The sequence below is a fragment of the Panulirus ornatus genome, chromosome 67 (genome assembly GCF_036320965.1).
Source record: "Panulirus ornatus isolate Po-2019 chromosome 67, ASM3632096v1, whole genome shotgun sequence".
NCBI classification, from domain to species: Eukaryota; Metazoa; Arthropoda; class Malacostraca; order Decapoda; family Palinuridae; genus Panulirus; species Panulirus ornatus.
In genome coordinates, this window is record NC_092290.1 from 14,041,430 (window position 1) to 14,066,671 (window position 25,242).

Consider the following 25,242-nt stretch of genomic DNA (forward strand, 5'->3'; position numbering starts at 1 on the left):
TGGATAGGGTTGTTATAGAGGTGAATGCAAGAGTTTTGGAAAGAGGGGCAAGTATGCAGTCTGTTGTGGATGAGAGAGCTTGGGAAGTGAGTCAGTTGTTGTTCGCTGATGATACAGCGCTGGTGGCTGATTCATGTGAGAAACTGCAGAAGCTGGTGACTGAGTTTGGTAAAGTGTGTGATAGAAGAAAGCTGGGAGTAAATGTGAATAAGAGCAAGGTTATTAGGTACAGTAGAGTTGAGGGACAAGTCAACTGAGAGGTAAGTTTGAATGGAGATAACTGGAAGAAGTGAAGTGCTTTAGATATCTAGAAGTGGATTTGGCAGCGGATGGAACCATGGAACTGGAAGTGAATCATGAGGTGGGGGAGGGGGCGAAAGTTCTGGGAGCGTTGAAGAATGTGTGGAAGACGAGAACATTATCTCGGAAAGCAAAAATGGGTATCTTTGAAGGAATAGTGGTTCCTGCAATGTTATATGGTTGCGAGGCGTGGGCTATAGATAGAGTTGTGTGGAGGAGTGGGGATGTGCTGGAAATGAGATGTTTGAGGACAATATGTGGTGTGAGGTGGTTTGATCAATTAAGTAATAATAGGGTAAGAGAGATGTGTGGTAATAAAAAGAGTGTGGTTGAGAGAGCAGGAGAGGGTGTATTGAAATGGTTTGGCCAAATGGAGAGAATGAATGAGGAAAGATTGACCAAGAGAATATATGTGTCAGAGGTGGAGGGAACGAGGAGAAGTGGGAGACCAAATTGGAGGTAGAAGGATGGAGTGAAAAAGATTTTGAGTGATTGGGGCCTAAACATGCAGGAGGGTGAAAGGCGTGAGAGGAATACAGTGAATTGGAATAAAGTGGTATACCGGGGTCGACGTGCTGTCAATGGATTGAGCCAGGGCATGTGAAGTGTCTGGGGTAAACCATGGAAAGTTCTGTGGGGCCTGGATGTGAAAAGGGAGCTGTCGTTTCGGTGCATTATTACATGACAGCTAGAGACTGAATGTGAGCGAATGTGGCCTTTCTTCTCTTTTCCTAGCGCTACCTCGCGCAAATCAGGGGGGATGGGGTTGTTATTTCATGTGTGGCGGGGTGGCGATGGGAATGAATAGAGGCAGACAGTATGAAATATGTACATGTGTATATATGTATATGTCTGTATGTGTATATATATATATATGTATACGTTGAGATGTATAGGTATATATATGTGCATGTGTGGACGGGTATGTATATATATGTGTATGTGGGTCGGTTGGGCCCTTGTTTCGTCTGTTTCCTTGCGCTACCTCGCTAACGCGGGAGACAGCGACAAAGCAAAATAATAATAGTAATGATAATAGTAAAAATGAAAAAAAAAAAAAAAATATATATATATATATATATATATATATATATATATATATATATATATATATATATATATATATATATATATATATATATATATATATACACACACATATATATATACATCCCTGGGGATAGGGGAGAAAGAATACTTCCCACGTATTCCCTGCGTGTTGTAGAAGGCGACTAAAAGGGAAGAGAGCGGGGTGCTGGAAATCCTCCCCTCTTGTTTTACTTCCCTTTTTCTTTTTTCTTTCAAACTATTCGCCATTTCCCGCATTAGCGAGGTAGCGTTAAGAACAGAGGACTGGGCCTTGAGGGAATACCCTCACCTGGCCCAATTCTCTGTTCCTTCTTTTGGAAAACTAAAAAAAAAACGAGAGGGGGAGGATTTCCAGCCCCCCGCTCCCTCCCCTTTTAGTCGCCTTCTACGACACGCAGGGAATACGTGGGAAGTATTCTTTCTCCCCTATCCCCAGGGATGTATATATATATGTGTGTGTATACTTCCCATATTGCTAAAATCCTTTAATGTAAATGTTGCCTTCAGCAGCAATAATACTATAAAGAATATCTTAATGAGGAACTCATCAGAAAATTTTCCTGGGTCCATCTATAAAGTGCCATGTAAAAATTGTGATAAGTTTTATGTTGGACAGACTGGTAAAGATCTTTCTGTTAGACTTAAGCAACATAAATATAGTGTAAGATCCGGACAAGAATCAAATGCCTTGTTTAATCACGTAAAAAAACTATGACCATTGTATTGACTGGAGTAATGCAATCTCAGTTATTAACTCTAACTCCAGTATCACGAGAAATATCATTGAATCTTCTATTATTAAATACACAAAGAATTATAATCTTAATATCAGTGAAGGTCTATAAAAATTGGATAACTTTATTGTTGATAAAATTTGTAAACAATTCGCCTTCACATAATAAGTTTATGATACTTTCGTTCTCTGTCTTGGACAATCACATGTTTACCAAATGGCGTCCTAGCTACGTCTCTTCGTTGTATATCAACTCACTGTTATATTTCTCTCCTGTGTTTCCCCTGATGATGTGATTATTACATAAAAGTGCACTTGGGAACTTATCGTGTTTCACTTTTCCCGTGAACTCAGATATATATATATATATATATATATATATATATATATATATATATATATATATATATATATATATATATATATATATATATATTTCTTTTTTTATTTTGTTTTGTCGCTGTCTCCCGCGTTTGCGACGTAGCGCAAGGAAACAGACGAAAGAAATGGCCCAACCCACCCCCATACACAATGTATATACATACACGTCCACACACGCAAATATACATACATATACATCTCAATGTACACATATATATACACACAGAGACACATACATATATACCAATGCACACAATTCACACTGTCTGCCTTTATTCATTCCCATCGCCACCTCGCCACACATGGAATACCATCCCCCTTCCCCCTCATGTGTGCGAGGTAGCACTAGGAAAAGACAACAAAGGCATCATTCGTTCACACTCAGTCTCTAGCTGTCATGCAATAATGCCCGAAACCACAGCTCCCTTTCCACATCCAGGCCCCACACAACTTTCCATGGTTTACCCCAGACGCTTCACATGCCCTGATTCAATCCACTGACAGCATGTCAACCCCGGTATACCACATCGATCCAATTCACTCTATTCCTTGCACGCCTTTCACCCTCCTGCATGTTCAGGCCCCGATCACACAAAATCTTTTTCACTCCATCTTTCCACCTCCAATTTGGTCTCCCACTTCTCCTCGTTCCCTCCACCTCCGACACATATATCCTCTTGGTCAATCTTTCCTCGCTCATTCTCTCCATGCCCCCAAAATCCTGGGAGCCTTGAAGAATGTGTGGAAGTCGAGAACATTATCTCGGAAAGCAAAAATGGGTATGTTTGAAGGAATAGTGGTTCCAACAATGTTGTATGGTTGCGAGGCGTGGACTATGGATAGAGTTGTGCGCAGGAGGATGGATGTGCTGGAAATGAGATGTTTGAGGACAATGTGTGGTGTGAGGTGGTTTGATCGAGTAAGTAACGTAAGGGTAAGAGAGATGTGTGGAAATAAAAAGAGCGTGGTTGAGAGAGCAGAAGAGGGTGTTTTGAAATGGTTTGGGCACATGGAGAGAATGAGTGAGGAAAGATTGACCAAGAGGATATATGTGTCGGAGGTGGAGGGAACGAGGAGAAGAGGGAGACCAAATTGGAGGTGGAAAGATGGAGTGAAAAAGATTTTGTGTGATCGGGGCCTGAACATGCAGGAGGGTGAAAGGAGGGCAAGGAATAGAGTGAATTGGAGCGATGTGGTATACCGGGGTTGACGTGCTGTCAGTGGATTGAATCAAGGCATGTGAAGCGTCTGGGGTAAACCATGGAAAGCTGTGTAGGTATGTATATTTGCGTGTGTGGACGTATGTATATACATATGTATGGGGGTGGGTTGGGCCATTTCTTTCGTCTGTTTCCTTGCGCTACCTCGCAAACGCGGGAGACAGCGGCAAAAAAAAAAAAAAAAAAAATGAACAATATATATATATATATATATATATATATATATATATATATATATATATATATATATATATATATATATATATATATATATAACCCATATGGAAAAGGAAACACGAGATCCTGAGCGCTTTCGTGTATTAAGACATCTGGGGACAGTTACAGAATGAGATGACTAAGGACAAATCAAGCTAGAAATATGCACAGAGAAGAAGAAGAAAGACCGAGTTATTAGTGAGAGACAAGGTTGTTTGAGGAGTCACCCTGACCCTAACTTTACCTGCGTCTTAACCTGACCGCGCATAAAAACACCGTATGTCAATCTTGTGTCGGGTCGTACGGCAATGCACAAGGATTGTACCGTCGTGCTCAAGGGTCGTGACGCAGTATTCAAGGGTTTCCTTGTCGTGATTAGGACTGTACCGTCGTGCACAAGGGTTGTTTTATCGAAGTCAAAAGTCGTGTCGTCGTGCACGATGGTCGTGTTGCAGTGTGCGAGGGTCGTACCGTCGTGCTCAAGGGATTATCCTTCTCATGAAACCTGGGTAACGTCAGTGCTTCGTGAACACCCTTCAAAAAGTCACGAAAAATCATGAACACAGAAGTTGATATTTCTCCTTATATTCTGTGATTGTATTGGAAAATTAATCATGATGATAATGACTATAATCATAATGATAATCAATGAATGTACTATCCTCAGACTGTAAGCAGGGAGAGGAAAGGGAATAAAGATAAAGTTGCTAAAAAAAAATTACAAAATATATAGTCAACTTCAACAAGGGGACGGCTCCCTCTACTGGGTGCTATATGGGGGACAATACTGCATTTGATGGCCCGAAATTAGAGGTCCAGTTGTAATTACCGTCATCATTATCATAATCATCACCAACGCTGTCATTTTTACTGCTGTTAGGTTTTTCAGTATAACTATTGCTCTCGTTAACATATTTATAACAATGCTAATGATAATGATAATAACACTAATGATAATAATAATAATAATAATAATATAATAATAATAATAATAATAATAATAATAATAATAATAATAATAGTAATAATAATAATGAAAATGATAATAATAATAACAATAATTATGAATATAATAATGATAAAGATAATAAGAAGGAGAAGTAGAAGAAGAATACATTACCCTTGTTTCTTTTAACTCCATTTTTCAATCTTTTTTTCTGATCATCCACATCAGATACCATGATTATCAAGGTGCTCATCGGTCCTGTGGAATTAATAATCAATGTCTGTCCCCACAAGGTCACAGATGATTAACTTCTCTTGCTATGAACACGAGAAGCAGAGCCTGTTTCTTGCTGACTGTTACCTTATGAAAACACAAGAAGAAAGCATTTAAAAACATAACAATGCTTTGATAATGCTTTCCTTTGAAGCATTTATGTAAAACTAGGTTAGGGTAGGTTAGATTAGTTTTGGTTAGGTTGGGTTAAGTTTGGTCTTTTTTAGGTTAGGTTTGATTACGTTAGCCTGGTATACGTATGGAAGAGTGGTGTTAGGTTAGAATGGGCTAGGCTAGTTTAGCTTTGGAAGAGTTATAGTAGGTTAGTTTAGATTAGTTAAGGTCAGGATGGGTCTAAGCTAGGCAAGAGTAATTTCTGCTGAGTTTGTATGATTCACGGTAGAGTTAGTTAAGGGTGAGCCAGGTTGATATAGGTCAAGATAGGAGAGGATAGGTAAGGGTATGTTTGGTCAAGTCCGGATGAGTTAGAGTAGGGTGAGGTATGGTGAGCTAGGACAGGATAGATCAAAGTAAATTAAAGTTATATACATTAGGTTAGAGTAGCTTCAGCTAGGTTAGGTACTGGCTGGGCAGCAATGTGCTTTAGCAGCCTAGGTGTAGACCTGGCATTGCAGCGATATGAAACAGGAGGCAAGGATACGCGTAGCTGATGGTAATTACAACTGGTGGGAGAAAATAAAGAAAATCCGAGGATTTGATTTGCTGGGTAATTTTAAAAGATGAATCAATAATCCCGTTTATATTTTTTCAATTCTGTTTCCCCACCTCTGTTTAACGGAATATGTAACATGTGTCCTTCGGAATATGTGATTTTCGTAACATATGTAATTCTCTCTCTCTCTCTCTCTCTCTCTCTCTCTCTCTCTCTCTCTCTCTCTCTCTCTCTCTCTCTCTCTCTCTCTCTCTCTCTCGAATTCGTCTCATCATCCCCTTGCCCCAGAAATCCATGTGAACCCCAGCGTTCGAAAAGCAAAAATTCGCAAGTCAAGGTTAATTAGGTGGACCGGGAACCCATGAACGAAGCCTTTTTAATACAACAGGTACAGATCCTGAATCACCAAGACCTCTTGCGGTATTATACCTAGAATGTGACCACGCCTCGCCTCGCCTCGCCTCGCTTCGCACCCTACCCACCAGCTATCATGACCTCGCCCGACCTCGTGACCTGCAGCCGAAGATAACATTTTGGATATGATGGTTCAATGTGCCAATATATCCAAAGCGGTGTCCAAGGAACGGTCTGATGCGTCAGGGTTCAGTGAGGGTGTCGGGCAGCGTGAGTCACTGATGAGTGAGATTTTCTGAAGGTCATGAGTATACTCAGATCCGTCACCCATCACGGTGAATCATGTACCACACAACAGTGGGGAGGCGGAGGGGACGACATCGTCCAGGGGCTGCACTCCTGTGGTGTTGCTTATGTCTTAATCGTGTTCAAATAATGACTGTAAAGCAGATTCTTCTTTTTTTCTTTTTTTTTGAAGGAGTTCCAATCCTGTTCCTGTTCTCTTCCTTCTCCTACTCCTCCGCCACAACCCCTTACGCCACCTGCAGTATAACTACGCATCCACTTCCTCCACCAAAACACGATCGCCTCTCCCACCTCCATCTCTTCTTCCATCGCTACACCACCTTCTCCACCCTTAGTCCACCGTCAAACTACGCCACCACTCCGTCCGCCTCTACATCAACCCTTCTCCAGCACTACACCGCCTCTGCACCACCTTCTCCACCAATACACCGCCTCTGCGCCACCTTCTCCACCACTACACCGCCTCTGCGCCACCTTCTCCTCCACTACACCGCCTCTGCGCCACCTTCTCCTCCACTACACCGCCTCTGCCCCACCTTCTCCACCACTACACCGCCTCTGCGCCACCTTCTCCACCATTACACCGCCTCTGCGCCACCTTCTCCACCACTACACAGCCTTTGCGCCACTTTCATCCCCAGTAACGCCACTCTCACCATCGCAGCCCCACCAATAGGTCCTCGTCCCTCACCACAAATGCTGAGACAAGACGTATGCAAATTCATCAGCTTATTTTTTTTCAATCTTTTCTGTAAATGATGACACCTTGGAGGACGCCTCTCGTAGATTTAAAAAAAAAAGAAAACAGTTTAGTTCCTAAACGATTAATTAGAGGCAATGAGTAGTTCATTAACAAGTTTCATCTCATATGCATATTATATTCAGTACTGAATTCGATTTTATCTAACCTCGTTCATAGCTACAAAAAAAGATATCTAGTTTACAACTTTCTTCGTCCATACAAACTTTATACGACACGTACTAATGACAACAGTAATAATAAGGGATAAAAAAACACTCCCCTTCCCAAATCACCAAAAAGTTCTGTTAAAAAACTGACCAAAGTTTAGGCTCGTAACTTCCTACAACAGATTTCCCCGTTGTGCATGTATGGCACTTTTTCTTTTCTTAATGTTTCCCCACCTGAAAACGAGATGTCGTTAGTGTTGACGGAAAATGGTGACTCAGAGGAAAAGTTAAAACTTGGTGGAATTCTATAACCGTCAGTCCAGCGCTGAGGCTGCACAGCGCTGATATGCCAGCTTAGGGTAAGCTGTATATCGTCTACTGGAGTTTTTCATGTTCTCCAGCGTACAATCTTGCTAGCGCACAGTCGAGTTAAACCTTAATACGCGCTGCTGGCATTTGTCTTGGTTTATGCTATTTGCATACGTACATAGATGTGTGTGTGTGTGTGTGTGTGTGTGTGTGTGATTATCACTTGCGTGTTACGGGGAGATTGTTTTACACTCGCGTTACCCCTCTCTTAACCCTATATATGTATGTATCATGTCTTTACTTTTGTGTGTACACACACACACACACACACACACACACACACACACACACCAGACTAAGCCGGGGGATGAAAACCAGCCCGCGCTGACTCATGGTCAGCAACGCTGCCTGTGTGTATGTGTGTGTCTTCTTCTTTATCTTTTTATTTTCCCATCTCCTCTCCTTTAGCCCTCTTCATCCTTCTCTCATGATTCTTGCTTTCTATATTACATCTTATATACCTTCTTGCCATCATGATAGAACTCCACGAAAAGTATTGAAACAGGTTTGTTTTCTCTTACATTATCAAAACTCTCCATGAAATGAGAAAGAAAATATTGGAAGTTTTGCTTTTTATTAAATTATCAAAACTCTCCATAAAATGACTCGTAGGGAATAGAAACAAGTTAGACATGCCTCACAAAATGACCAAACACATGGCTAAATAACAGACATATATTCGAGGTTGTAGTCTAATGGGAATATGTTCATTAAAACCCTACCAAGCTCTCAGTCATTAGTGACCTACGAGACAAAATAGTGGATGCTATTACTGACAATGCATGAGTTATCTCGAATGGATTCTAAAGTCTTTTAATTATCATCAGTGTTTCTAATGTATTGACCTTACGTGACATGATTTTAAAATACTGTGAATAAGTTTTTTTCTCGCAAAAGATACGATTAAAGTATTCTGATTTGACCTCACGAAAGTGTTGCCTCGGCTCTGAATCAGAATTCCTCGTACAGCGAACAGAACGAACGCTTTTTAGACGCCACAATTGTTTACATATTTTTGCACATGTGGGTCACGTGATTCGTGACGTCACTGGGTTGTCTTTTCTCCCTGTTCTGGTGATATCATTAGATTTTTTTTGTTCTATGAATGTGTCAGACCAATATAGATGTGTTGCTTGTTGTGTTGTTATGTCTCTTGTATTGTTCTTGTGTGTTTCTTTTCCTGTTATATTGTCCTTTTGTGATATGTCGCTTTTGCCCTCATATTGTTTTTGTTATGTGTTGCATTTACTACAGAGTCTTTTGCGCAGGTATGTTGTTGTTGTTGTTGTTGTTGTTGTTGTTGTTGTTGATGCTCTTGTTGTTGCTGTTTCTGTCTCATGTCTTGTCCTTTTAAGTGTCGTCTTGTTTGTGTATGTTGTCCCTCATTCATTGTCGTATCGTAGTGCTGTTCTCACCTGCAAAATGTGTTTTGATTTTTATTATGTTCGTGTATTGTCTTGCTGCAGTGTGATGCGTTGTGCAGATGTGTTCTGTAGTTAAGATGTATTCTATTGTTTTGGTGTATTGTCTTGCTGCAGTGTGTTGTGTTGTGTTGGGCTGTATATCTCTGAGGAATTGTATTGTCTTAGTGTGTTATCTCATTTGGTATGTTGTCTTCCCAGTAGTTTTGTCTTAAGTAGTGAGGGTGAGTCTTATCCAAGTGACTCTTATCACGGAGGGTACGTTGTCTTTCCCAAATTGTATTGTCTTATATTGTTTCAATTAAGCTTGCTTTCGTTTCAAGACAAGTTGTCATGTTAGAAAAATGCTATCTGATTCATTTTTTTCTGTTGTAGATTTTGTTTTACCCCTGTTTGTTGTCTTACCAGAGTAATATCACTTTAATGGTCCAGGCGTATTGTCTTCCGCAAATTAACCCGTCCAGATGGCTTACGACCCAAGCCCGCCCCTCCCTCAACCAACCTGTGGTGATGTCGGCGGGATTAGGCCTCCCGACTTGCCACCTCCCTCATCCACCTTCCATGTGTACACCTCCCTACCGTCCGATCTCCATGACGCTCACTTCATGATCACCCATATGGAAGATCCATGTATATCATATTGTCCTTATTTTCCTTCATTGTCCTGGCGTCGCTCAACTCGTCCCCTCAACATTCGCTCTGGGTCTCCTTTGGGGGGGGGGCTCTGCTGTTGCTGTAGCTGCTCTTGCTACCAGAGAAGCCTCCGCAATTCCATTTGACGTAGGGTTCATTATCCTAATATAATTTGTTCAGGAAGTATTTTTTTATGATTTGCTCTATCCCCAACCCACCCCCCTAACTACCCCACGCTCGCCTGGTTATATCATTAAAGTCTGTTACTACGGACAGTGATGGGGTTCTACGGTGTTTTGTGGCCTAATCTAATCTCGTTATGTCTTCATTATCTTTTGTAGTTAATTACTCTTATTCTGTGAATTGAAATTTATGGTGGAAACACAAATTGGTGGTCATGATGTGTGTGTGTGTGTGTGTGTGTGTGTGCGTGCGTGTGTGTGTGTGTGTGTGTGTGTGTGTGTGTGTGTGTGTGTGTGTGTGTGTGTGTGTGTTAAGAGAGGAGATTCACTCCGTATCTTAACCTTGTATATCTGTACCATGTCTTTCTCCCTGTGCACACACACACACACACACACACACACACACACACACACACACACACACACACACACACACACACACACACACACACACACACACACACACACACACACACACACACGCACATACACGCGCGCGCGCATATATAGATCCCAGCCTAAGCTACGTAAGTCTGTGTGTATGTGTCAGTTCAAACATCGAGGAACTGCATTGCAAGAAGGGGAGGGGATTCCATCCACTGCTCCCAAACATTCTCGTCGCTTTCCACGACACGCAGGGAATACGTGGGAAGTATCATTTTCCAACTTTCCACGTATATATGAAGATGAAAGCCGGCAAGGCAGCAGGTTTGGATGGTATTGCAGTGGAATTTATTAAAAAAGGGGGTGACTGTATTATTGACTGGTTGGTAAGGTCATTCAATGTATGTATGACTCATGGTGAGGTGCCTGAGGATTGGCGGAATGCGTGCATAGTGCCATTGTACAAAGGCAAAGGGGATAAGAGTGCGTGATCAAATTACAGAGGTATAAGTTTGTTGAGTATTCGTGGTAAATTATATGGGAGGGTATTGATTGAGAGGGTGAAGGCATGTACAGAGCATCAGACTGGGGAAGAGCAGAGTGGTTTCAGAAGTGGTAGAGGATGTGTGGATCAGGTGTTTGCTTTGAAGAATGTATGTGAGAAATTCTTAGAAAAGCAAATGGATTTGTATGTAGCATTTATGGATCTGGAGAAGGAATATGATAGAGTTGATAGAGATGCTCTGTGGAAGGTATTATGAATATATGGTGTGGGAGGCAAGTTGTTAGAAGCAGTGAAAAGTTTTTATCGAGGATGTAAGGCATGTGTACGTGTAGGAAGAGAGGAGAGTGATTGGTTCTCAGTGAATGTAGGTTTGCGGCAGGGGTGTGTGATGTCTCCATGGTTGTTTAATTTGTTTATGGATGGGGTTGTTAGGGAGGTAAATGCAAGAGTTTTGGAAAGAGGGGCAAGTATGAAGTCTGTTGTGGATGAGAGAGCTTGGGAAGTGAGTCAGTTGTTGTTCGCTGATGATACAGCGCTGGTGGCTGATTCATGTGAGAAACTGCAGAAGCTGGTGACTGAGTTTGGTAAAGTGTGTGAAAGAAGAAAGTCAAGAGTAAATGGGAATAAGAGCAAGGTTATTAGGTACAGTAGGGTTGAGGGTCAAGTCAATTGGGAGGTAAGTTTGAATGGAGAAAAACTGGAGGAAGTAAAGTGTTTTAGATATCTGGGAGTGGATCTGGCAGCGGATGGAACCATGGAAGCGGAAGTGGATCATAGGGTGGGGGAGGGGGCGAAAATCCTGGGAGCCTTGAAGAATGTGTGAAATTCGAGAACATTATCTCGGAAAGCAAAAATGGGTATGTTTGAAGGAATAGTGGTTCCAACAATGTTGTATGGTTGCGAGGCGTGGGCTATGGATAGAGTTGTGCGCAGGAGGATGGATGTGCTGGAAATGAGATGTTTGAGGACAATGTGTGGTGTGAGGTGGTTTGATCGAGTAAGTAACGTAAGGGTAAGAGAGATGTGTGGAAATAAAAAGAGCGTGGTTGAGAGAGCAGAAGAGGGTGTTTTGAAATGGTTTGGGCACATGAAGAGAATGAGTGAGGAAAGATTGACCAATAGGATATATGTGTCGGAGGTGGAGGGAACGAGGAGAAGTGGGAGACCAAATTGGAGGTGGAAAGATGGAGTGAAAAAGATTTTGTGTGATCGGGGCCTGAACATGCAGGAGGGTGAAAGGAGGGCAAGGAATAGAGTGAATTGGATCGATGTGGTATACCGGGGTTGACGTGCTGTCAGTGGATTGAATCAGGGCATGTGAAGCGTCTGGGGTAAACCATGGAAAGCTGTGTAGGTATGTATATTTGCGTGTGTGGACGTATGTATATACATGTGTATGAGGGTGGGTTGGGCCATTTCTTTCGTCTGCTTCCTTGCGCTACCTCGCAAACGCGGGAGACAGCGACAAAGCAAAAAAAAAAAGAGAAATATATATATATATATATATATATATATATATATATATATATATATATAACGACTTATGGGTGTCGAGAATTCATACCCAGTCCTACCGTGTGTCAGGCCGACACGTTAACCACTGGACTAGAGGTCACAAAAATTTTCCATCTGACTGTGAATTAATGCAATATGTGTTGCCTCACGAGGTTCCTCCTACACCACTTGGAGCCAGAGACGTAGAAATGAACATTAGACGACCATTTCGCCTGCTGCATGTCCGACCCCGTAATTACCTCTGCCATTTTCTGATACTGAGCGAAATGAAGGTGAAACTCCTCCATTCAAAATGTCAAAAATAAATCTTGAAGGAGGTTCGGGGCAAAGCCCCCCTCATTACCTCGACGAGAAAAACAAAAATATGAATGAAAGAAAACGAGAGAGAGTGAAGGAGAATCTTAAAGATAGCTTAGTTTACATTTATCTTACACGTACTTATCTTCGTCCCACACAACTTGCGGAGTAATCTTGGGGCTTTTGCTTCGCACGTATATATAGTTTCTTTTTAATACTCCAGAGGAGATTTAAGCGCAGCGCTAACGCCAGTGGTGGTAAGGGAGAACTGATTATGCAGGAGCTTAACTTTCTCGTCTATCACAAGAAGAAAAAAAAAAAAAAGGAGTGGGTTGGCGCTTGGTCAGGGCCGCCAGACTCAGGGGCCCCTCAGCTACAGCCCGAGAGCATTCGACAAGTTGTGCAGTATTTCAGAGACGGTTGTGCGGGCTGGCGTGGCTGAGATGGTGGTCATGCGGAGATCTACCAGCCAGGATGGTGGTCATGGGGAGGTATACCAGCCAGGATGGTGGTCATGGGGAGGTATACCAGCCAGGATGGTGGTCATGGGGAGGTATACCAGCCAGGATGGTGGTCATGGGGAGGTATACCAGCCAGGATGGTGGTCATGGGGAGGTATACCAGGTAGGATGGTGGTCATGGGGAGGTATACCAGCCAGGATGGTGGTCATGGGGAGATATACTAGCCAAGATGGTGGTCATGGGGAGGTATACCAGCCAGGATGGTGGTCATGGGGAGGTATACCAGCCAGGATGGTGGTCATGGGGAGGTATACCAGCCAGGATGGTGGTCATGGGGAGGTATACCAGCCAGGATGGTGGTCATGGGGAGGTATACCAGCCAGGATGGTGGTCATGGGGAGGTATACCAGCCAGGATGGTGGTCATGGGGAGGTATACCACCCAGGATGGTGGTCATGGGGAGGTATACCAGGTAGGATGGTGGTCATGGGGAGGTATACCAGCCAGGATGGTGGTCATGGGGAGGTATACTAGCCAAGATGGTGGTCATGGGGAGGTATACCAGCCAGGATGGTGGTCATGGGGAGGTATACCAGCCAGGATGGTGGTCATGGAGAGGTATACCAGCCAAGATGGTGGTCATGGGGAGGTATACCAGCCAGGATGGTGGTCATGGGGAGGTATACCAGCCAGGATGGTGGTCATGGGGAGGTATACCAGCCAGGATGGTGGTCATGGGGAGGTATACCAGCCAGGATGGTGGTCATGGGGAGGTATACCAGCCAGGATGGTGGTCATGGGGAGGTATACCAGCCAGGATGGTGGTCATGGGGAGGTATACCACCCAGGATGGTGGTCATGGGGAGGTATACCAGCCAAGATGGTGGTCATGGGGAGGTATACCAGCCAAGATGGTGGTCATGGGGAGGTATACCAGCCAGGATGGTGGTCATGGGGAGGTATACCAGCCAGGATGGTGGTCATGGGGAGGTATACCAGCCAGGATGGTGGTCATGGGGAGGTATACCAGCCAGGATGGTGGTCATGGGGAGGTATACCAGCCAGGATTGTGGTCATGGGGAGGTATACCAGCCAGGATGGTGGTCATGGGGAGGTATACCAGCCAGGATGGTGGTCATGGGGAGGTATACCAGCCAGGATGGTGGTCATGGGGAGGTATACCAGCCAGGATGGTGGTCATGGGGAGGTATACCAGCCAGGATGGTGGTCATGGGGAGGTATACCAGCCAGGATGGTGGTCATGGGGAGGTATACCAGCCAGGATGGTGGTCATGGGGAGGTATACCAGCCAGGATGGTGGTCATGGGGAGGTTTACCAGCCAGGATGGTGGTCATGGGAGGTATACCAGCCAGGATGGTGGTCATGGGGAACCTGGTATACCAGCCAGGATGGTGGTCATGGGGAGGTATACCAGCCAGGATGGTGGTCATGGGGAGGTATACCAGCCAGGATGGTGGTCATGGGGAGGTATACCAGCCAAGATGGTGGTCATGGGGAGGTATACCAGCCAGGCTGGTGGTCATGGGGAGGTATACCAGCCAGAATGGTGGTCATGGGGAGGTATACCAGCCAGGATGGTGGTCATGGGGAGGTATACCAGCCAGGATGGTGGTCATGGGGAGGTATACCAGCCAAGGATGGTGGTCATGGGGAGGTATACTATTTTCCAAGATTTCTTCCTCCGTCATCAGCCACTGCAGGTGAGTCTCCTCCGTCATCAGCCTGCGCACGTGCGTTTCCTCCGTCATCAGCCTGCGCACGTGCGTTTCCTCCGTCATCAGTTATTGCACGTATCTCTCCTCCGTCATTAGCCACTGCACGTGTGTCTCCTGCGTCACCAGCCGCTTACATACATAAGTCTTCACCACCGCCTAAGACATCGCTTGGCTGGCTGGGCAGCGAAAGATATACATCGTCCAAACTGGGTTATCGGGAAACATGACACATTACTTTTCATTTTTCTCTCAGGCTATGACGCAAGATAGGCCAGAGTAATGGCGTAGGTACACACACACACACACACACACACACACACACACACACACACACACACACACACAAACACACGTCATGCTATCGGGCGAGAGAGGAGGGCGCCCCGTCTCGGCTCCTCCTCGATAAAGACGTTTCCTCTGAGGGACGACATTGCTCTCGAGGATATCTATCGACACTTGGCCCCGCAGATTCCCCTCGTCTTGTTTGCTCGTTCCCATGGTGAGAGAGAGAGAGAGAGAGAGAGAGAGAGAGAGAGAGAGAGAGAGAGAGAGAGAGAGAGAGAGAGAGAGAGAGAGAGAGAGAGAGAGAGAGGCTCGGTCTTTCCAAAAGAGGAGTGTTTCAGAAGGAGGAGTGTTTCTTTTTTATGTGTTCTGATAACCTATCGAAGACTCGAAATAACCCACAGGCGCTGGAGAACGAGACGTTCTTGACTTCTTGCAAATCGTCTTATATATCTTTCATACTATCTTCACTCCCTTTAAACAGGTAAATTCTGATGAATACCATTCAAAATATGTAACATTTTTCCTCTAACTTCCCTTTGATAGATCGTTTGGTGCCTTCTCTCTCTCTCTCTCTCTCTCTCTCTCTCTCTCTCTCTCTCTCTCTCTCTCTCTCTCTCTCTCTCTCTCTCTCTCTCTCTCTCTCTCTCTCTCTCTCTCTCTCTCCCATTAGAAACCTTAGAGGAAGGTTACGGGATGATTGGGCTATTTGTGTGTAGTGGAGTGGTCGAGGCGAGTCCTTGTGTGGCTAGAGAGAGAGAGAGAGAGAGAGAGAGAGAGAGAGAGAGAGAGAGAGAGAGAGAGAGAGAGAGAGAGAGAGAGAGAGAGAGAGACAGACAGACAGACAGACAGACAGAGAGATTCTTTTGCTTCATTCGAGAAGAGTGGGAGGAGCTTAGCTCTACAGTATTGCCTTGGAAAGAAAATACTTTATAACGTACCTAACATTCTTCTTAATCATTTCCGTTTTCCATATTCGTTTTCTTTGTGTGAGAACCTCACCATCGCTCGCTTCAGGACTCTGCATCCTAACCCTAACCTTAACGGGAATAATGACCACGTCGCTTCACTTTCTGGGCCGTCAAAAACACCTCCTCAGAGGCACTCAGAATACATCCTTTTTCCCCAAGTCTCACGTCTCACTGTGTGGAAGGAGTTCTCGCTAAAGTAGGTACGTGTTGAGACTTTTGGCCAGTCCGACTTTCCACCATCTTTTTCTGCTTCATTATTTTGTCTTCTATAAAAAAGCATGTTTCGATTATTTCTTTCGGTCACTTGCGGACGGGGAAGATTTAACTTGCAAGACGTGCGTGACCTGTCCCTCGCGTAATTAAGGTGCTTAACTCTATAGAGTAATTTTCTCTCCTTACCAGAGGAACTAACGAAGATGGAGTGCTCTTGTCACGTTCCAGCCCTCTGACTCCTCCGCTGGCAAAATCATATAGTGTCGCCACCTTAAGGAAAAGAGGAAGCAGAATCTACAACCAGATAATACCCCTCAACAATGAGGATTCAAACCTCGCACCATTAGCTTGGATAGCAGGGTAAGCTGACAACTCGGCGATGTTGCAGTTACAGGTATTCGAACACCCTTAGACTCACGTAGGCCTGACGGGATTTAACCGGTCTAGACCCCGTTGTTCATGGACGTGTGTCGAAGGGTATTCGACTACTGGTAACTGAATAGTCATTTCCCTACTATGGGCAGCATAGCCGAGTGGTTAGTGTACTCAGCTATCATGCAAATGGTACGAGGTTCGAATCTTTACTCTTGTAGGGTATCATGTGGTATATATAAATATATGCATATATATATATATATATATATATATATATATATATATATATATATATATATATATATATATATATATATATATATATATATATATATATATATATATATATATATATATATAAAATCTCTGGGGATAGGGGATTAAGAATACTTCCCACGTATTCCCTGCGTGTCGTAGAAGGCGACTAAAAGGGGAGGGAGCGGGGGGCTGGAAATCCTCCCCTCTCGTTTTTTTTTTTTTTTTCCAAAAGAAGGAACAGAGAATTGGGCCAGGTGAGGGTATTCCCTCAAAGGCCCAGTCCTCTGTTCTTAACGCTACCTCGCTAATGCGGGAATGGCGAATAGTTTGAAGGAAAAAGAAAAATATTATCTCTGGGGAAAGGGGAGAAAGAATACTTCCCACGTATTAATACCCCTGCGTGTCGTAGAAGGCAGCTAAAAGGGAAGGGAGCGGGGGGCTGGAAATCCTCCCCTCTCGTTTTTAGTTTTCCTGATGAAGGAACAGAGGAGGGGGCCAAGTGAGGATATTCCCTCAAAGGCTCAGTCCTCTTTCTTAACGCTACCTTGCTAACGCGGGAAATGGCGAATAGTATGAAAATATATATATATATATATATATATATATATATATATATATATATATATATATATTTTTTTTTTTTTTTTTTTTTTATACTTTGTCGCTGTCTCCCGCGTTTGCGAGGTAGCGCAAGGAAACAGACGAAAGAAATGGCCCAACCCTCCCCATACACATGTACATACACACGTCCACACACGCAAATATACATACCTACACAGCTTTCCATGGTTTACCCCGGACGCTTCACATGCCTTGATTCAATCCACTGACAGCACGTCAACCCCTGTATACCACATCGCTCCAATTCACTCTATTCCTTGCCCTCCTTTCACCCTCCTGCATGTTCAGGCCCCGATCACACAAAATCCTTTTCACTCCATCTTTCCACCTCCAATTTGGTCTCCCTCTTCTCCTCGTTCCCTCCACCTCCGACACATATATCCTCTTGGTCAATCTTTCCTCACTCATTCTCTCCATGTGCCCAAACCATTTCAAAACACCCTCTTCTGCTCTCTCAACCACGCTCTTTTTATTTCCACACATCTCTCTTACCCTTACGTTACTTACTCGATCAAACCACCTCACACCACACATTGTCCTCAAACATCTCATTTCCAGCACATCCATCCTCCTGCGCACAACTCTATCCATAGCCCACGCCTCGCAACCATACAACATTGTTGGAACTACTATTCCTTCAAACATACCCATTTTTGCTTTCCGGGATAATGTTCTCGACTTCCACACATTTTTCAAGGCTCCCAAAATTTTCGCCCCCTCCCCCACCCTATGATCCACATCCGCTTCCATGGTTCCATCCGCTGACAGATCCACTCCCAGATATCTAAAACACTTCACTTCCTCCAGTTTTTCTCCATTCAAACTCACCTCCCAATTGACTTGACCCTCAACCCTACTGTACCTAATAACCTTGCTCTTATTCACATTTACTCTTAACTTTCTTCTTCCACACACTTTACAAAACTCCGTCACCAGCTTCTGCAGTTTCTCACATGAATCCGCCACCAGCGCTGTATCATCAGCGAACAACAACTGACTCACTTCCCAAGCTCTCTCATCCCCAACAGACCTCATACTTTTGAAATGGTTTGGTCACATGGAGAGAATGAGCGAGGAAAGATTGACCAAGAGGATATATGTGTCGGAGGTGGAGGGAACGAGGAGAAGAGGGAGACCAAATTGGAGGTGGAAAGATGGAGTGAAAAAGATTTTGTGTGATCGGGGCCTGAACATGCAGGAGGGTGAAAGGAGGGCAAGGAATAGAGTGAATTGGAGCGATGTGGTATACCGGGGTTGACGTGCTGTCAGTGGATTGAATCAAGGCATGTGAAGCGTCTGGGGTAAACCATGGAAAGCTGTGTAGGTATGTATATTTGCGTGTGTGGACGTATGTATATACATGTGTATGGGGGTGGGTTGGGCCATATCTTTCGTCTGTTTCCTTGCGCCACCTCGCAAACGCGGGAGACAGCGACAAAGCAAAAAAAAAAAAAAAAAAAAAAAATATATATATATTTATATACATAAAACACACAAAGCTCCATCAGCCAGGATCGAACCTAGGACCCCTTGTGCAAGAGGCAGGCATGCTAACCGCTAGGCTAAGGGACTGTATAATAGGGAAACAACTATTCGAAATACTAAGTACTCGAATACCCTTCGTCTCACTATGGTGAGCAACGGGGTCTATCGGTTGTTTCCGAACAGAACACATAGCCAGCTGAGAGCGTTTTACCGAACCTGACTGTACATCGCGGAGTTATATGAATACGAATAAAGTGTATATGAACGCGCACCTTCATAGAACATACAAAGCTCCATCAGCCAGGATCGAACCTGGGACCCCTTGTGCAAGAGGCAGGCATGCTAACCGCTAGGCTAAGGGACTGTATAATAGGAAACAACTATTCGAAATTCTAAGTACTCGAATACCCTTCGTCTCACTATGGTGAGCAACGGGGTCTATCGGTTGTTTCCGAACAGAACACATAGCCAGCTGAGAGCGTTCGATCCTGGCTGATGGAGCTTTGTATGTTCTATGAAGGTGCGCGTTCATATACACTTTATTCGTATTTATATACATATATGAATCTTTCTTCCTCCTGCATCTCATAATCTCTGACGAATCAGCCTATCTAAAGGACTAATTTTTTCTTCTCGGAATTCAAATTAAACTTCCAAATGTCTAACTGCTCACGAAACAGAAATGATTCACATCACCCGAATAATATCTATAACAGAGTTCTCGTCGGTAGCACCTACATCAATGAACACGATGGCAGAACACTACTGGCGACCCCAAAATGCATCACGTTCCACCTCCCATACTTCAAGAAGAACGAAGAAGAAAAGTTTGTCGCGTCTTTGAGGATAACTTCTGTCATTACGACATATCCTGGAAACTCAGCAAAACCCCAATTATCCGACACAGCTCCAGAAATCTCCTGTACAAGCTTCTTGCTACCCTATCGCTTACCAAGCTAACAAGATTCCCCACGGGAGAGATAGACAGACAGACAGAAAGAGAGAGCAGGAGTATTTCACCTCGAGAGTCATAACCTTCAAGTTGCTGTCAAGAAAACGCGGGTTGCCGTTGAGCTATTTTTCAATGCACCGCATCTTCTACTGGAGGGTGCTCAGACCTGCCTGTGTGGCATGGTGGGGGGACCGCTGCCATTAGCATGGAGAGTGCTTCTTGGGAATCGATAAGGAAGTCAGTGCTGGGCTGCCTTTTCCCTCAGCTGAACCTCGCCTTCTGAGCTTTTATATGTCATAAATTCAGTTTGCCTTCTCGTGAAACCTCGAGTGCTTTCCACGCCTGCATTTCGCGTGTGCCCCAGGTCTCAAGATGGCTGGCGAGGGCTTTGCAGCATTATATTCTGCTTGACTCTGTAGCTCTGGTTCTTCCAGTACAATATGAAATATACCGTATATCATTATATCCTTTTTTTTATTGTTACTTGTAATTCATAACTCTCTCGCGTGTCTGTTCACATCTTCCCATTGATTTAGAATTTCCTATTTCCCAGCTCTGCCTGGAAATCGATTGGCCACTGGAAACTAAGCGGAGAGACACACACACAAGACTAAGAGGGATAGACGCGGATATCGCCAAGTCATTTTTGTTTATATTTCTATCACACCGCTAAGCTTTGGGACTTTACCCCTCATTATAAAAAGCTTGGGCCTCCCACCTTTACAAAGATACAAACTTCCCCCAACCTGCAAACCCCTGAGCACACTCCCTCCTTCACTTTACTCCTCTGTTTCTCTCACTAACTTTTTAAGCTTCACTCGTGGTCTAGTCCTTGATGAGGAACCCTTTCGTCCGTGACTGGAGGCTTGGATGTCAAAGTTTGGCTCGACTGACACTCACCATTGACGTGTAGAGGCCTGGGGGAGGCTGGTCTGGTCCGCCTGGGTGGACGCATAGCCCAGCGTCGTCAGGGAGACGAGAAGTATTGCCGTAGACACGACTCGTTCTGGTCGCCACGGTGCCATTATCTGGAAGGAGAGATGATTAATGCAAATTTAATGATTACGTATTAAGTATTTCATTATTTTCCTATTATTAACCCGAGACTAATTACTACGGAAGATTGCTGGTTTTGCCCAGTACCACTCTAAAGGCTTCAGCAGCGCAAGGCCGCGCTACTTCTAGCAGCAGGGAAATGGAATCTCTTTGGAGTGAGAAGTTTTTGGACTAGAGTGTACTCCCAGTGATACAGCCTCGGCAAAGGTGACTTTTCTAACTCGCGGTGTAACCTCGTGCAGGCGGAGCCCGGTAACACCCTGGGTACTTCATCAACGAATAACTAAGAGATAACTAGACAATGAGAGGTGGATGAGCGTAGTGGTTAGTGGAAAGATGATAGAGACAGTGTAGAAGAGAAATAGAGGGAGGTTAGAAGCTTCATGTGAAATATGATGTACGGAATTCAGCCTCATTGTGGCTGTGGGTTTACTGCTTTATAAAACTCGAAAAAATAAAGTACGTAAGACAAGGGAACAAATGGGAACATCAGTGAAGGGGGATAATGGGAAGGTGATAACAAGTAGTGGTGATGTGAGAAGGAGATGGAGTGAGTATTTTGAAGGTTTGTTGAATGTGTTTGATGATAGAGTGGCAGATATAGGGTGTGCAAAAGGAGAGGGTTAGGGAGAATGATTTGGTAAACAGAGAAGAGGTAGTAAAAGCTTTGCGGAAGATGAAAGCCGGCAAGGCAGTGGGTTTGGATGGTATTGCAGTGGAATTTATTAAAAAAGAGGGTGATTGTATTGTTGACTAGTTGGTAAGGTTATCTAATGTATGTATGACTCATGGTAAGGTCCCTGAGGATTGGCGGAATGCTTGCATAGTGCCATTCTACAAAGGCAAAGGGGATAAAAGTGAGTGTTCAAATTACAGAGGTGTAAGTTTGTTGAGTATTCCTGGGAAATTATATGGGAAGGAATTGATTGAGAGGGTGAAGGCATGTATAGAGCATCAGATTGGGGAAGAGCAGAGTGGTTTCAGAAGTGGTAGAGGATGTGTGGATCAGGTGTTTGCTTTGAAGAATGTATGTGAGAAATGCTTAGAAAAGCAAATGGAACCATGGAAGCGGAAGTGAATCATAGGGTGGGGGAGGGGGCGAAAGTTCTGGGAGCGTTGAAAAATTTGTGGAAGTCGAGAAAGTTATCTTGGAAAGCAAAAATGGGTACGTTTGAAGGAATAGTGGTTCCAACAATGTTATATGGTTGCGATCGTGGGCAATAGATAGAGTTGTCGAGAGGAAGGTGGATGTGCTGGAAATGAGATGTTTGAGGACAATATGTTGTGTGAGGTGGTTTGATCGAGTAAGTAATAAAAGGGTAAGAGAGATGTGTGGTAATAAAAAGAGCGTGGCTGAGAGAGCAGAAGAAGGTGTTTTTTTGAAATGGTTTGGTCACACGGAGAGAATGAGTGAGGAAAGATTGACAAAGAGGATATATGTGTCAGAGGTGGAGGGAACGAGGAGAAGTGGGAGACCAAATTGGAGGTGGAAAGATGGAGTGAAAAAGATTTTGAGTGATCGAGGCATGAACATGCAGGAAGGTGAAAAGCATGCAAGGAATAGAGTGAACTGGAACGATGTGGTATACCGGGGTCGGCGTGCTGTTAATAGATTGAACGAGGGCATGTGAAGCGTCTGGGGTAAACCATGGAAAATTTTGTGGGGCCTGGATGTGGAAAGGGAGCTGTGGTTTCGGCGCATTATTACATGACAGCTAGAGACTGAGCGTGAACGAACGTAACCTTTGTTCACTTTTCCTAGCTCAAACTCGAGCACATGCGGGGGGAGGGAGTTGTCATTTCATGTGTGGCGGGGTGGCGGCGGGAATGAATAAGAGCAGACAGTATGAATTATGTACATGTGTGTATATATGTATATGTCTGTGTGTGTATACATATGTATACGTTGAGATGTATAGGTATGTATATGTGAGTGTATGTATATACATGTGTATGTGGGTGGGTTGGGCCATTCTTACGTCTGTTTCCTTGCGCTACCTCGCTGACGCGGGAGACAGCGACAAAGTATAATAGATAAGTAAAATAAGAAAAAAAAATAAGATATATATATATATGGATCATAGGGTGGGGGAGGGGGCGAAAATTCTGGGGGCCTTGAAGAATGTGTGGAAGTCGAGAACATTATCTCGGAAAGCAAAAATGGGTATGTTTGAAGGAATAGTGGTTCCAACAATGTTGTATGGTTGCGAGGCGTGGGCTATGGATAGAGTTGTGCGCAGGAGGATGGATGTGCTGGAAATGAGATGTTTGAGGACAATGTGTGGTGTGAGGTGGTTTGATCGAGTGAGTAACGTAAGGGTAAGAGAGATGTGTGGAAATAAAAAGAGCGTGGTTGAGAGAGCAGAAGAGGGTGTTTTGAAGTGGTTTGGGCACATGGAGAGAATGAGTGAGGAAAGATTGACCAAGAGGATATATGTGTCGGAGGTGGAGGGAACGAGGAGAAGAGGGAGACCAAATTGGAGGTGGAAAGATGGAGTGAAAAAGATTTTGTGTGATCGGGGCCTGAACATGCAGGAATAGAGTGAATTGGAGCGATGTGGTATACCGGGGTTGACGTGCTGTCAGTGGATTGAATCAAGGCATGTGAAGCGTCTGGGGTAAACCATGGAAAGCTGTGTAGGTATGTATATTTGCGTGTGTGGACGTATGTATATACATGTGTATGGGGGGGGGGGGGGGCCACTTCTTTCGTCTGTTTCCTTGCGCTACCTCGCAAACGCGGGAGACAGCGACAAAGTATAATAAAAAATAAATATAATATATATATATATATATATATATATATATATATATATATATATATATATATATACATATATATATATATATATATATATATATATATATATATATATATATATATATTTATATATATATGTATATATATATATATATATATATATATATATATATATATATATATATATATATATATATATATATATATTGCTTTGTCGCTGTCTCCCGCGTTAGCGAGGTAGCGCAAGGAAACAGACGAAAGAATGGCCCAACACACCCACATACACATGTATATACATACACGTCCACACACGCAAAATATACATACCTATACATCTCAGTGTACACATACATATACACACACAGATATATACATATATACAGATGTACATAATTCATATATATATATATATATATATATATATATATATATATATATATATATATATATATATTCAAGAAGTTAATCCTAGGGACTGAGCCATGTAATGTAAACACGAGGGTGATTTGATATGGTGATTTTGGGGATTTGTGGACAGTTTGCGGTAATCCCGTTGGGGGTGAGAGGAGAGGGGAGAGGCATAAGCTAGGTCGACGTTTCCAGCATTTTGTGATATTCCGGAACTGTTGGGTAGACTGGATGACCGGAGGACTGGAAGCTTGCGTCACTGGATGGAGTACAATATGGTGTTCTTGCGTCATTCTTTCACTGGAAGCAATGTATACCGTTGTGTCACGCTGGATTACTGGAACTCTTGCTTCAACTGGATGGCGGGAATTGTTGCGTCACACTGAATGGCTCTGACTCTTACGTCACGATAGATTCCTGGAACTGTCGTACCACACTGCTTAACTGGAGCTGTTATGTCACACTGGATGCGTCAGGTCACGTAGCTTACTATCGTGCGTCACTTGGAGGGGATGGGGTGGAGCGGTTTGACTGGAATTGTGCGTCACAGACCTTAGAGGGATAATAAGCCTTACGTCACCTCATATAGATTACATGGGTACGAAACGTAAAGAAAGATGTCCTCTTGTTCCAAAGGAACATTTAGTTCAGGTAACTAAGGGCGTCATGCATATCTTTCTATGTAGGTATATGTGTCATGTCTCCAGCATGATATGGTACTGAAGAAGATAGTCATTTAGAACCGGGAAAAAGGAAAGCGAGAGGGTAAACTGAAGATTAGGAATTTTGATAACTGAGCTGAGAGGGATATTGAGTATATATACATGGAATACGCAAAAGTAAACGAGAAGGGAAATTGAAGATTAAGGAATCCTAATGACAGAGATGATAGAGTATTAGTATTAAGGATTGAAGGCGAAGCGACCAGTGCAGATGAACATGCGTGGAGAGAGAG